Here is a 13,371-nt window from a genome sequence, read left to right as displayed (position 1 = left end):
GTGGGAGATGGAGGAAGGCAAGGCATCTTGTTTTGTGCCTGCCTCCATCAGCGCTACTTGGGCACTGTCCTGGTACCCTACATCAGTGAGTGCTTCTCTTCAGACTTGCATACGTCCCTTAGCCCATGGATGGCATTCTCTCTCTCTCTTTCTTTCTTTCTTTCTTTCTTTCTTTCTTTCTTTCTTTCTTTCTTTCTTTCTTTCTTTCTTTCTTTCTTTCTTTCTTTCTTTCTTTCTTTCTTTCTTTCTCTCTCTCTCTTTCTTTCTTTCTCTCTCTCTTTCCTTCCTTCCTTCTTTCCTTCTTTCCTTTCTCTTCCTTCCTTCCTTCCTTCCTTCCTTCCTTCCTTCCTTCCTTCCTTCCTTCCTTCCTTCCTTCCTTCCTCTCTCTCTCTCCTTCTTTCTTTCTTTCTCTTTCTCTTTCTTTTCTTTTCTTTTCTTTTCCTTTCCTTTCCTTTCTTTTTCCTTCCTTCCTTCCTTCCTTCCTTCCTTCCTTCCTTCCTTCCTTCCTTCCTTCCTTCCTTCCTTCCTTCCTTCCTTCCTTCCTTTCTTTCTTTCTTTCTTTCTTTCTTTCTTTCTTTCTTTCTTTCTTTCTTTCTTTCTTTCTTTCTTTCTCCTGTACTGGTTTGCATATGTGTATATTTTTTATTTTTTATTTTAGTTTAAGTTCTGGGATACATGTGCAGAATGTGCAGGTTTGTTGCATAGGTATACATGTGCCATATGGTTTGCTGCAACATCAACCCATCACCTAGGTTTTAAGCCCTGCATACATTAGGTATTTATCCTAATTCTCTCCCTCCCCTTGCCCCCCACCCCTCAATAGGCCCCGGTGTGTGATGTTCCCCTCCCTGTGTCTATGTATTCTCATTATTCAACTCCCACATGTGGTGCTTGGTTTTCTGGTTTTGTTTTAATCTGCTGAGAATGATGGTTTCCAGCTTCATCCATGTCCCTGCAAAGGACATGAACTCATTCTTTTTTATGGCTGCATAGTATTCCATGGTGTATATGTGCCACATTTTCTTTTTCCAGTCTGTCATTGATGGGCATTTGGGTTGGTTCCAAGTCTTTGCTATTGTGAATAGTGCTGCAATAAACATATGTGTGCGTGTGTCTTTACAGTAGAATGATTTATAATCCTTTGGCAGTTTCAATGCTCTGGGATGCTGCTGCCACCCCCTTTATTGGTGTCATCCTGAATGCTACAGGCTGCCTTTAATTTGGACATCAGGTACGCCTAATGTGTAAATCTGAGCACACTGTATGGTTCACCACCAGGAAGTTCCTCTTGGATAGGGAGTCTGTGGAACAGCCTTGTGCCTGCTCTCTGAGACAAAGTATTTCTCTTAGAGACTGGCCAGCTTTTCGCATAGGCAGTACTGGCCGGAGTGAGACTGTTTCTTTGCAGGTGAAAACTCCAGGCTGTGCTCTTTATATCCATGCAATATCCAGGTGGGTCTGGATGCAGGCAGGGGCCTGGCGAGGTACCCAGAGGAATTCCAACTCTGTCAGATTTAATGGTGCCTAAGCAATGGGAACAGAAATTTTAAAATTTGAATTAAGCACTGTAACTGGTGAGCGCTGCGTAGCTGTGAGTAATGCAGAATTGTGGAGTGAAGCGGTTTAGAGAAGGTATTTCACTTGCCTCTCATATGGCATATTTTCAAATCTCTAACAAAAACAATAACAATGACTAACATTTGTAAGAATTTTGTACCAGGCAATGTGTTAAGAGTTTATCTGGATCATTTCTTTAAGGCACACAAAAATCATGAGATAGTCATAGTTATTAATCCCATTAGACGAATGCCAAATCTGAAAATTAAAGAGATTGACTTGTCCCATGTCACACAGAAAGCAAGTGGCAAAGCTGGTTCGACTGAATGAGGAGTCATGTGCTTACTAACTAGCTGTATTGCTGCTTAGCACCCAGATCCTCCGTTTGAAGGTGCACTGCCCATTATGGGTTAATCGACATTTATCATGGGAAAACTTGCCCCTGTATCGTTTTTGAATTGCTTATATAATAGGCCTTTATTCGCACAAGCGTCTGGTCTAGAAGAGTAAGTGTTCAAAAAGAAGCAAAGGTGATGGAGAGGCAGAGACAATTTAACAGGTTTCCTTTCTTCTGCTGCCATTATTGACCTTTTGCTCCTGGGCTTCTATTTCATTTTTCCTTGGCAACAAACTGAGATACACCAGCAAAGACGAACACAGCCAAAGTGCAGCTGCTCCAGGTCAGTGGGTAAGATGGCCTGACCTCTACTGCCAGGGATGACAATAAAGCCACACATGATCCTTAAAAATTCAGTTACTGGTTTAGCTTCTCTGTGCTCCCCAGTGTGAATGAAGATGGAAAGTTTCACTTACGTTTTCTTTTGCCATTTCAGTATTTTCCTCCTTTGTGTTTGGTGATCCTGGGCTAGTGTTTTGGATCCGCTTTATTTGTTCATGCTATTTTTTTCTGAAGTGGAGAAAGTAGAATGTTTCAAGCCAGGCACCCTTTCCATGTATCTTTAGCCCAGGCATGTTTACGGAGAAATGGAATCATCTCCTTCTTATTTATATTAGATTTACCCATGTGGAATCCCTTGGATATTTTGAGGAAGCCAGCAAAACCACGCCATGCATTTTCTCTTTGAACCATAAGTTGTATTTAGCCAAACTAGAGAAAACAATGGCCAAGGGTTGGGAGTAAGTGGACATATTGTGAGATTTTATCCTGCAAAGCTGATCCTAAGCCTACTAAAGCAATTCCACCTGGCTCCTGGGGCTTACTTGGGAATGTTAGAAGGACTCTCATTTCAGGGTAATGCATACCACGAACACAGGAATGAGGAACAGAGGAAAAGAAAGAAATAAACCCAGCTATTTCACCTACTAAGATTTGGAACTTGGAAAAACATTGGCTGTAGCTTACAGTGAAGTTAAAATGGACTTTTTTGCCTGCATTCATTCTGAAAAACATACCTGCACAGCCTTTTCTTTTATGACTTGAGGACTACTTTTCAAATAATCCAGGGGAAAGAGAGACCTCAATGATGTGATGTCATCTTGATTCTCCTTTCAATGAAAATCTCAACTTTTGTTAACGAATTAGGTTCCAACCTGTCAAAACACTGAAAATGATGCAGACATTGTCAAAATGGTGACATCTGGATCTGGTACAGGTGTGAAGTTGGGTGAAATGTCTGTTCATAACTTTTTTCCTGATATATTTTCAAGTCAAAAGCACCATTTGGGTAGCAGGGAAAGGACTGAGGCCCACTAAGCAGTTTTCTCTAAGTTGTGGGCTTCCCAGTCGTGCCGGCTGAGCCTCTGCTGCAGGTCGAGGTTGGTTGACTGTCTTGGCAGCTAACAAAAGCCGAAGTAGGTGTCTCAGTGGGAGTGGAGCACAGCCGTCGTCTCCAGGGGCTGTGTGTGCAACGGACGCGAATAGAAGCAGGTTTCAGTGAAAGCCTTATGACTGAGCTTTTTGCTTTTATTATTTGGTTTCCATGGTAAGTCTTTTCAAAAGACTTGGATAACAGTGTCTTTATATACACAGGAGAGTAATATGATGAAGGATGCTGTACATCAGCAAGGGCTCGGGAGTTTACAAAGTATGCTGTGCGCAAGGCCTCATTTGGTCTCCACAAAAGTGCTATGGAATAGGCAAGGATTATCATTTCTGTTTTGCAGAGGAGAAAATGGAGGCCCCCAGAGGCTAAAGGGCTTATTCCAGGCAATACAGTGAGAATGTGCTGCTTCCGGTGTTGTCAGGCAACTCCACGGTGGTTTTTAGAGGGGATGCTCTGCAAAGGCCAGGTTCAAGGGCGCCATCTCAGGCTCAGTGGCTGCCCTCTCCCTTGCAACCCCACTTAATTAGATGAGTTCCCAGTGGGAATGGTAACCACAGAGGGCATGGAGGAATATGTGGCGCTTTTTAGTTTCAGTCACTTGAGGTGGCGGAGGGGGCACCACTGATATTGGGGATGGGGGCCAGGAATACTAAATATTTTGTACAACAGGACTGTTCCACAAAACAAATTCTTTCTGGAATGTTCAATAGCATCCCTGTCGAGCAACACAGAAGAGCATATTTTTTTCTTTTAAAAATACATATTAAGTTTATAATATGATTATATTTGAGATAAACAAAGTTTTTCCTGTAAAAGTGGACATGTGAAAATGACTGGACTACCCGATTTTTGAGATACCTTCCAGCTCAAAACTCCGAACTCTTCTTGACATCCTTGTTTCTGGCTTTCCCCAAAGGTACCACAGAGAGGGGCTCCGACCTTTTCTCTCTGGCCTAAAATTCCAAGATGGAGCCCTACAAACCTGACTGTCATCAAACTGGCAGGTAGCTTGGGCTCCATGCATGGGCACTGGACCTTGCCAGTTTGAACCACCCAGGCTGGCGATCCTTAGAAACCTTGCTGCAAATTCCGCAATTCAGCCGACAATCAGGCTAAGGACGCAGGCACCGGCTGTCCTCACTCCCCTGCCGGGAAGGCCTGATGCTCACAGATTCCTCCATCTACTTGAAAGCTGCGCAGCCTGGCATTTTTCAACAGAAAGTGTTCAAGTTGGGGGTGGCAGGGAAGAGGGTGTTGCACACACATGAACCTGTCTGTCACAGCCGCACACTGGTGAGAGCTGAGAGGTGACAGTTTATTTGCAAACCCCGTGAGTGGTGCTGGCAACATCTCGTTCCTTCTCCAAGCGTCTGACCGGCAGGGCTTCCTTACATCTGCTGCCGGCTGCCTCCCTGCGGGAACCCCATGGGAGCCACCGGAGGAGTCTGCCATTCTTCTCCCAACTCTTACCTATACTTGGTGACAGAAGGAGGCACCGTTGTAGGTCAGAATAGAAACAGAAAGCACTTCAGTGCTGCCATCATAATCCTGACAGACGGTGCTCGTCAAGCGCGTCACACACCTCACAGTCATTCTCTGCTGCTCACAGGGGGCCTCTGAAGGGAGTCTGTTTCCACTCCACAGATGAGAAAATTGACCCTTGGAACGACCCCGTAAACTGTCCAAGATCCCACAGCTTCGAGGTGATACAGCCAGCCTCCTACCCACATCTGTCTGGGCTGAAGAACATCTTCATGGCCGTTTCCTACCTTGCCTCTGAAGCTGAGGCTGCTGGCTGACTGTATCATCTGAGGGTTTGTTTCTGGCTGTTTATTTCAGGTCTCCTTGATCTTGTGCGAGGACTCCTAGGGTCATGAGTGGGCTGGCAGCCCAGGCTCCACGGGCTTCTTGCTCCCTGTCACATCCTCTCATCTAGCCTGGTGACTGGCACAGAGAAGGTCCTTAGCCACCCTGCTGAATGAATACACCGGACGTCTAGGCTCCCCTCACATATCTGTGCAGCGCCAATAACCACATCCTGTTGTAAATTCTGCCGCCTCGCTCAGACAGAGCAGCTTCTAGAGTGTCAAGGAGGAGGATGGTGGCCACGGGCCATGATGGCATGTGCATGACTGCAGCGGAGAGGACGCGGCACACAGAGGACAGTGGTTGGAGGAGTCGGGTGCACGTCAGGTCATGTTCCAAAAATGCAGTGGCCTCAGGGCCCTGCATTGCCTGTCCCTGCTCCTCTCGGACTCAGGGCTGGGAGGAGGGTGAGGCAAGTGAGGCACTGGCTCCAGGAGCAAAATGTAAGGGGGCTCTCCATTCTCAAGATGGACACTGTGCTGGGCCGTGGCAGAGCCTGAGGCAAAATGGAGAATCACTCATACTGATCCTGTCTTTATCTAAAATATTGATGTTTTATCATGATTTTTTGTATTAAATACGATTAATTAAAATATTATTCATCTTGATTACTGAGCTTTTTGCTGCCCTTTAATTTTGTTGTGTTTTTTTTTTCTTTTTTTGAGACAGAGTCTCATTCTGTCACCCAGGTTGGAGTGCAGTGGCATGATCTTGGCTCACTGCAACCTCCGCCTCCCGGGTTCAAGTGATTCTCTTGCCTCAGCCTTCCGAGTCGCTAGGAAGGCTACAGGCATGTGCCACCATGCCCGGCCAATTTTTTGTATTTTTAGTAGAGACAGGGTTTTTCCATGTTGACCAGGCTGGTCTTGAACTCCTGACCTCAGGTGATCTGCCTATCTCGGCCTCCCAAAGTGTTGGGATTACAGGCGTGAGCCATGGCTCCCAGCCTGCCCCTTAATTTTGTACCCATGGCAAATGTCTGCTCTGCCTGACCTCATGTCCCTCCACCCCTGCCTCCCTCCTCCAGCCAGAATGTCCACTGCCCTTGTGGTTGAAGCCTGCCAGCTACCTGTTAGCCTCAGGGCCTTTGCACAAGCCACACTCTTTTCCTGGCTCTCCCTTTCTCATATTTGTGTGGCTCCTTCTCAAATCTCCTTTAAGTCTTGGTTGGTTAATTGGCTGCTTTTTTTTCTGTCCTCTATAGTGTAAATACTATGATTTGGCTCTGTGTCCCCACCAAATCTCATCTCAAATTGTAATCCCCATGTGTTGAGGGAGGGAGGTGATTGGATCATGGAGGCAGTTTCCCCTTGCTATTCTCCTGATAGTGACTGAGTTCTTATGAGATCTGATGGTTTATAAGAGGCTCTTCCCCCTGGGCTCACACTCGTTCCTGCTGCCTTGTGAAGAAGGTGCCTGCTTCCCCTTCCACCATGATTGTAAGTTGCCTGAGGCCTCCCCAGTCATACGGAACTGAGTCAATTAAACCTCCTTTGTTTATAAATCGCCCAGTCTTGGGTAGTGTCTTTATAGCAGCGTGAAAACAGACTAATACATAACAGGGAGGCAGGTGTTTGCATCTGTGATGTACATTGTCCTGGCTGGGTATGTGGTAGATCTTCAGTAAATATTTGATGTATGAAAGAATAAATAAATATGAAAAATAGGTATAACTATTGAGGAGCTTAAACCACAATTAAGGAGTTTTAATTTGACTATGACTCAATGACTGTGATCCCTTTTGGTCATAGTCATTGTGGGACAATGACTATGATCCCTCAAATTAAAAGGGATAGACTTTTGAAAAAAGAAATAATAATATGCAGCTACTATTTACATGTGCAGGTGCTATGCTAAGTACCTTTTATGGATATATTATCTTATTGAATCTTCACAGCAACCCTATTCTCCCACAGTTTTCAGTTGGAGAAAGTGAGATTGAGAGAAGTTAAGGACATGCCCAAGGATCAGGGTCTTGGATTTAAACATAGATCTGTCTGAGCTTTAGCAAGGATCCTTGATGTTTGTAGAATGTGTGGGGTAAAAAAGAGATCGAAGGTTGGTGGAACACGAAAGAAGTAGTGTGTGAGATGAGGGAGGAGAGAGGCAAGGTGTCAAAACAATTTTCCATCACTGGTTGCATTCCTCCACTGTCTCACTCTATCTACCTATCCACAGGGTACGAAGGATTAGATGGAAGGATTAGATGGGCTTATTGCCAATCAGTGGGAGGCAGGTCAGAACTAGGTTAAGAGGGGCTGGTAGACAAGTCATTAACTCAGCTAGACTGAACTCTATTGAAAAAAATGGGTTCAGGACTTCTGTTTAAATGAGATTGTAATCCGATTAGCAGTGGTCATCTTTCATAATAATGAGCCCCCAGTATTTATTTATGAGTTGAGCTCATTAACCAGGTCCATGCCAGCAGCTCTCAAATGTGATGGGGTAGGAGAATCTTTTTAGAGCTCTTTGAGGGACGATGGCACTGTCGAATAGAAAGAGTAAGCCAGGAACACCTTGGTTAGCATCTTGGTTCTACAAATTACTTAACCTTTCTGAGCCTATTTCTTCAGGGATATGATGATGATAATCCCTTTCTTACCGGGTGCTGTGCAGATTTTCACAAAGCGCCTAGCCTCATACCTGACACACAGGAGGTGTACCATGGATGTTTGTGTCCTTTACTTTTTTTTGGTCTTTTTCTTGTTTTTCTTTTCAGGCTGGTCAGAGGGAAAGGATAAAAGGGGTGAGAGCAAGAACTGAGAGTGGGTGACTTTCTAGGGAACACTGGCTAATGGGGTTGGAGATGCCCCTCAAGTATTGTTGCTTGGTTACACAAGCACAGATTTAAAAATCATACCAGATAATGAAATGATATTTAAAGAACACTATTTCTCCAAGGAGTTCAAACAAGTTTTACACACATGATCTCATCGACCCTGGTGGAATCCCTGGGCAGACACTGGAATCTCCATTTTCAAAAGGGGACGGAGACCTGGGAAGGACTAGAGACATACCTGGTCTCTATGCTCCCTCTGTTCCCTGCTCGGTACTGTTTTGTGAGCCCACATAGCAATCAGGGCCTGGCCAGAAACTAAGTGATGCCTTCAGCATGCCTGCATGCCAAGTCCCCGTAATCTTAAGCACCTTAATAAAGCAGTGGTTTCTTATGGGGAAAGTACAGCTTTCCAGGAAAGTTTTCTTGAAATGAATTACTGGAACAGCAACTTCATCTTGTTAGAATTAACGTGCTCTAGTAGAGCCCACGAGGGGATTTGCTTCATTCCAGAGTTCCAAGAGGGCAAGTTGAGAAATGCCTACTCAGTGTTAATGGTTTCTGACTAATCCACGGAATCAAAAAACTATTGTTTTTCTTTCCTGCTCCTTTTGCTTTTCCTTCTCCTCCTCCTTCTCTTCTCCCTCTTTTTCCTCCTTCTCCTCTTCCTCTTTCTCCTCCTCCTCCTTCCTTTCCATCCTTTCTCCTCCTCCTCCTTCCCTTCCATCCTTTCTCCTCCTCTTCCTTCCCCTTCTTCTGTTTCTTTTCCTCCTCTCCCTTTTCCTCTTCTTTTCCCTCTCTTTTCTCTCTTCCTTCTGCTATTTTATTTTTATTTCTTTGGCAGGCTGTTGGCCCAGGGCCATTAAAATGGACAACTCTTTAGAATGAGATTGGTTAAGAAGAAGAACTGCAGGCATAAAATTAGGGCACGACCTTGGAAAAAGCTAAACTAGAACTGGAGTAGACTCCAAGTCCTCTAGGACTAAGAGACAACAATTTGTTAATTGTTTCAAAGTTGATCTTGATTCTGGAATGAGGCAGAGATCATCTGGTGGCTGCAGTGTATCTTTTACTCATCTGTTAGATGAACAAAGAAGGTGACCTTTGGTCCTCCCTTTGGGAGGCAGGACCCAAAGGATCAAAGTTGCTGGGATGTGTTTGACTTGATTGTAACAGCCCATGTTCCTAAAAAAGGAAAAAAAGGAAGCAACAGACAGAACCAAGGGTGGTTGCTGGTCTGTAATCTCTCTTGAAACCATCCCATCTGTTGAGCCACCATTGCTAAAGCCACATAAAAGTACTTCCATTTTAATTCAAATGTTCAGCGAACAGTTAAATAGCCGCCATATCCTAGAGTTTTATATTCATTCATTTGACAGGCATTTATATACCAGGCACTGGAAGAGATGTAAGTCATATAAAGATGGGAGGCCAGGCGCAGAGGCTCATGCCTGTAATCCCAGCACTTTGGGAGGCCAAGGCAGGTGAATCACGAGGTCAAGAGATCGAGACCATCCTGGCCAACATGGTGAAACCCCATCTCTACTAAAAAATACAAAAAATTAGCTGGGCATGGTGGTGTGCACCTGCAGTCCCAGCTATTTGGGAGGCTGAGGCAGGAGGGTCACTTGAACCTGGGAGGCGGAGGTTGCAGTGAGCCTATTGTGCCACAGCACTCCAGCCTAGTAACAGAGAGAGACTCCATCTTAAACACACACACACACACACACACACACACACACACACACACGCAATGAAAAAACAACAACAAAACAAGATGGGAGGGGGCAGAGAGCACTTTCACTGATTTTCTTTCATTTACTCATCACAACAGTCTAATGAGTTTGAATGGATAATACTCCCATTTTATAGGAGGTGAACAAACTTCAGAGATGACTAAAATTTGCTCAGAGTATTAGGAGAGTATAGTATAAGCAGGGATCAAATTCTTATCTTCTGAAAACAAATGATAAAAACTAGTATCATTGAACACTTACAGTGTGCAAATGCACCGACTTAGGTGCTTTACATGTACAGTGTCACATCTAATTCTTACAGCAATCCTACAAAGTAGTTGCTATTTGTATGCTACCCAGCTTAGAGATGAGCAAACAGAGGCACAGAGAAGTTAATGTTCGCTGAACACATGCTCCCTTAGGCAGAGGGAGAGAGGAGCCAGCATCACACTCAGCCAGCATAGCTAAGCCCTCTGGTGCTGTCAGCTACTGAGGGGACTGAACTGCCCTCTGTGAGTGGGCTGTGAGTTTCAGTTTCTTTTTGTGAGGAGCGTATGAGCCCTGATTTATTTGCAATCTCTTGATTCCAGCATGCGTTCAGCAAACGTTTATGTTCCAGGCACACTTTCCGCTTGTCCTCAGAAGTGTTCCTTTTTCGGCTGTGATCACTGTGTAGCCTGGGTGACAGGGACGACATTGTGGGGTGGGGGATCGGCTTGTGGATGACTTAGTGCTTTTTTGTGGGAGTTCTAGAAGGCGCTAGTGGTGGTCACAGTGACTCCCACTGCTGTCGCTGCACCCCTAACGGTTTTCTAGGCACTTGCTCTGTGTTGTGCACTGTGATAAGCAGCTGGAAAGCATTAACTCATTTAATCTGTACAACCTGTTTATTAGGTAACTACGGATATTATGCCCGTTTTACAGAGAAGGGTCTGAGGTGTCTCTCCTTAAAGACTAAGCTACTGACAGTCACTCAGCAAATAAATAGCAAAACTAGAGCATCTGGTAAGACAAAGGCCTTCCCTTCCCCACCTCTGGGGCAGGCTGGTTGGTCTGGCCCTCCACGGGAGCATAGCTCTGTAGGCTGCAGCCCTCTCCTGGAAGCACAGCCCGGTCGGCTCTCCTGTGGGACTCCCTGCTCAGCCTAGAGCCCTGCCTGCTCATCAAGATCCTGGGCAAGGGCTGTCCGGTGGTTTGGCCAAGGCCTCCCTGGAAGAGTCACTGTCTAGGGGCTGCTCTTGTGCCTTCTGCCCGATTCCCTCAGGGAGACCCATGTGCCGGCCAGGGCAGGAGAGGGCAGGCACAAGTATGTTAATCTCCAAGTGAGTAACTTGGTTTACTTGTAACTACACAAGTGAACCATTTTTCTGGTTTTATTCACTCAAAAAAAGAAAAGAAAAGAAAAGAAAAGAAAAGAAAAGAAAAGAAAGAAAGAAAGAAAGAAAGAAAGAAAGAAAGAAAGAAAGAAAAGAAAGAAAGAAAGAAAGAAAGAAAGAAAAGGCATAACTTGTTGGGCATGGAGGCTCACACCTGTAATCCCAGCACTTTGGGAGGCCGAGGCGGGCGGATCACCTGAAGTTGGGAGTTCAAGACCACCCTGATCAACATGGAGAAACCTCATCTCTACCAAAAATAAAAATTTAGCCAGGCCTGGTGGCACATTCCTGTGATCTCAGCTACTCAGGAGGCTGAGGCAGGAGAATCGCTTGAACCCGGGAGGCAGAGGTTGCAGTGAGCCAAGATCGCACCATTGCACTCCAGCCTGGGTGACAAGAGTGAAACTCTGTCTCAAAAACAACAACAACAACAACAACCAACAACAACATAACTCGGGGCTGTTGGTAGAAAAGGCAGGGGGAGAGGCAGGTGCTTTAATGTTTTAAATGTGTTAGACCCTAGGCGGTGAGATTGCTGCCATCACCCCGATTGATGGTCTGCAGAGGAGGGTTTCGGTTTCTCCCAGGCCTAACAGGCGTAGGCGAGGCGGGGAGAGCGGCAGGCAGTCACCGCGGCCCTGGGTCAGGTAGGAGGGTTGGGCTAAGGCCTCCCAGCCCAGGGCGGGCTGCTCGGAGACAACCTGCTTAGCCCAGAGCTCAGAACAGATGGGCAGATCCTACTTCACCTGGACTCCTCCAGTGCTCCCAACCCAAAACGCTGCCTGGCCTCTGCCACCCACAGAACCCAAAAGGACAAGAGGAGACGGGGCTGGGCCTGAGAACTGGGGTGCTGGACTCGGAGGCAGCTGCGAGGACCGACAGAGCAGGCGGCCCGCTCCTGTGTCCTAGCTGGGGCTGAGGTCCAGGGCTGGGCCGAGACAGCCTTGGTCTGAGGCCCCAGGGGAGGGTTGGTTGCATGAGCAAACCTCTCAGAATGGGACAGCGGCAAAGTCCCCGTTCCTCATTTGGTGGGGCAAGAGCTGGCAGGACACATTCTCCCTGGGGAGGGGAGCGGAAGGATCTGGGTCAGAGGTGGCGGCTGATGCCAAGTTCGTGGGAGGGAAGCTGCTGCTGAGGGGAGTAGGAGGGGAGGAGCCACTCCAGGCCTGGCCACCGACAGTCCCAGATGTGGAAGGTCATCCAGTGGACTTTTCTAGCCTTTGTTTGTGAAGAACTAAGAACTCGACAGCTTGTCACTCGGGGCACATCACTGGAGCATGTGACACAACTCAGGAAACAGGGAAGTTCAACAAGTTTAGGTTTCCAAAATCCAGGCAGCCTGAGCTTTGCATAATAGATTTAAGTCTGGGACACCGAGCACTTAATCCAGCACTTTGGGACACCGAGGCGGGCAGATCACTAGGTCAGGAGTTCGAGACCAGCCTGGCCAATATGGCGAAACCCCGTCTCTACTAAAAATACAAAAAATGAGCCGGGCGTGGTGACGCATGCCTGTAATCCCAGCTACTCGGGAGGTTGAGGCAAGAGAATCATTTGAACCCGGGAGGCGGAGGTTGCAGTGGGCCGAGATTGTGCCACTGCACGCCATCCTTTGCAAGAGAGTGAAACTCCGTCTCAAAAAAAAAAAAAAAAAAAAAAAAAAAAAAAAAAATCACTCAAAACACTTGAAGCTCCAGGCTGGGGTTTCCTCATTAGCTAATCCTTTGCTTATTCCCAACTTATTAAGATACATAGATTAATAGGTGTGATCATGAGATCAATAGACATAGAGATAGATATTGGTATTATTTTTCTGATTATAAAAATAATATGTATTTTAGAAAATTACAAAGATATACAAAGTCACAGAGGGGAAAATTTAGAATCACCCATAAATTTAGAGAGAACCACCAGAAAGATTTTTGGTATTTAGCCCTCTGGGATGAACTTTATGCATTTGTGCAAATACATATAAATACATGAACACATATTTATACGTTATTTTTACAAAAGGAGTTGTACAATACAAACTTCTCTTAATATATTTTGAACATTGCTAAGTTTTTATTTTATATCGTTATGTTTAAATGGCTGCTTAGTAGTCCATTGGATGGATGGATGGACAGTAATTTTAAAAATTAATTCACTATTGTGGGACATAGATTGTCTCCACTTTTTCACTATTAGAAACAAGCCTGAACTGTACATGCTTATAGAAAACCTCTCCACATTCTGTTTTATAACGGGTGCAAAGTTAGTTGTGGGGGGACCTTTGA

Source organism: Macaca thibetana, chromosome 17, assembly GCF_024542745.1.
Source record: "Macaca thibetana thibetana isolate TM-01 chromosome 17, ASM2454274v1, whole genome shotgun sequence".
In the NCBI taxonomy this organism is placed as follows: Eukaryota; Metazoa; Chordata; class Mammalia; order Primates; family Cercopithecidae; genus Macaca; species Macaca thibetana.
The sequence above is the reverse complement of the archived record's forward strand: the minus strand, read 5'-3'. Positions refer to the sequence as shown.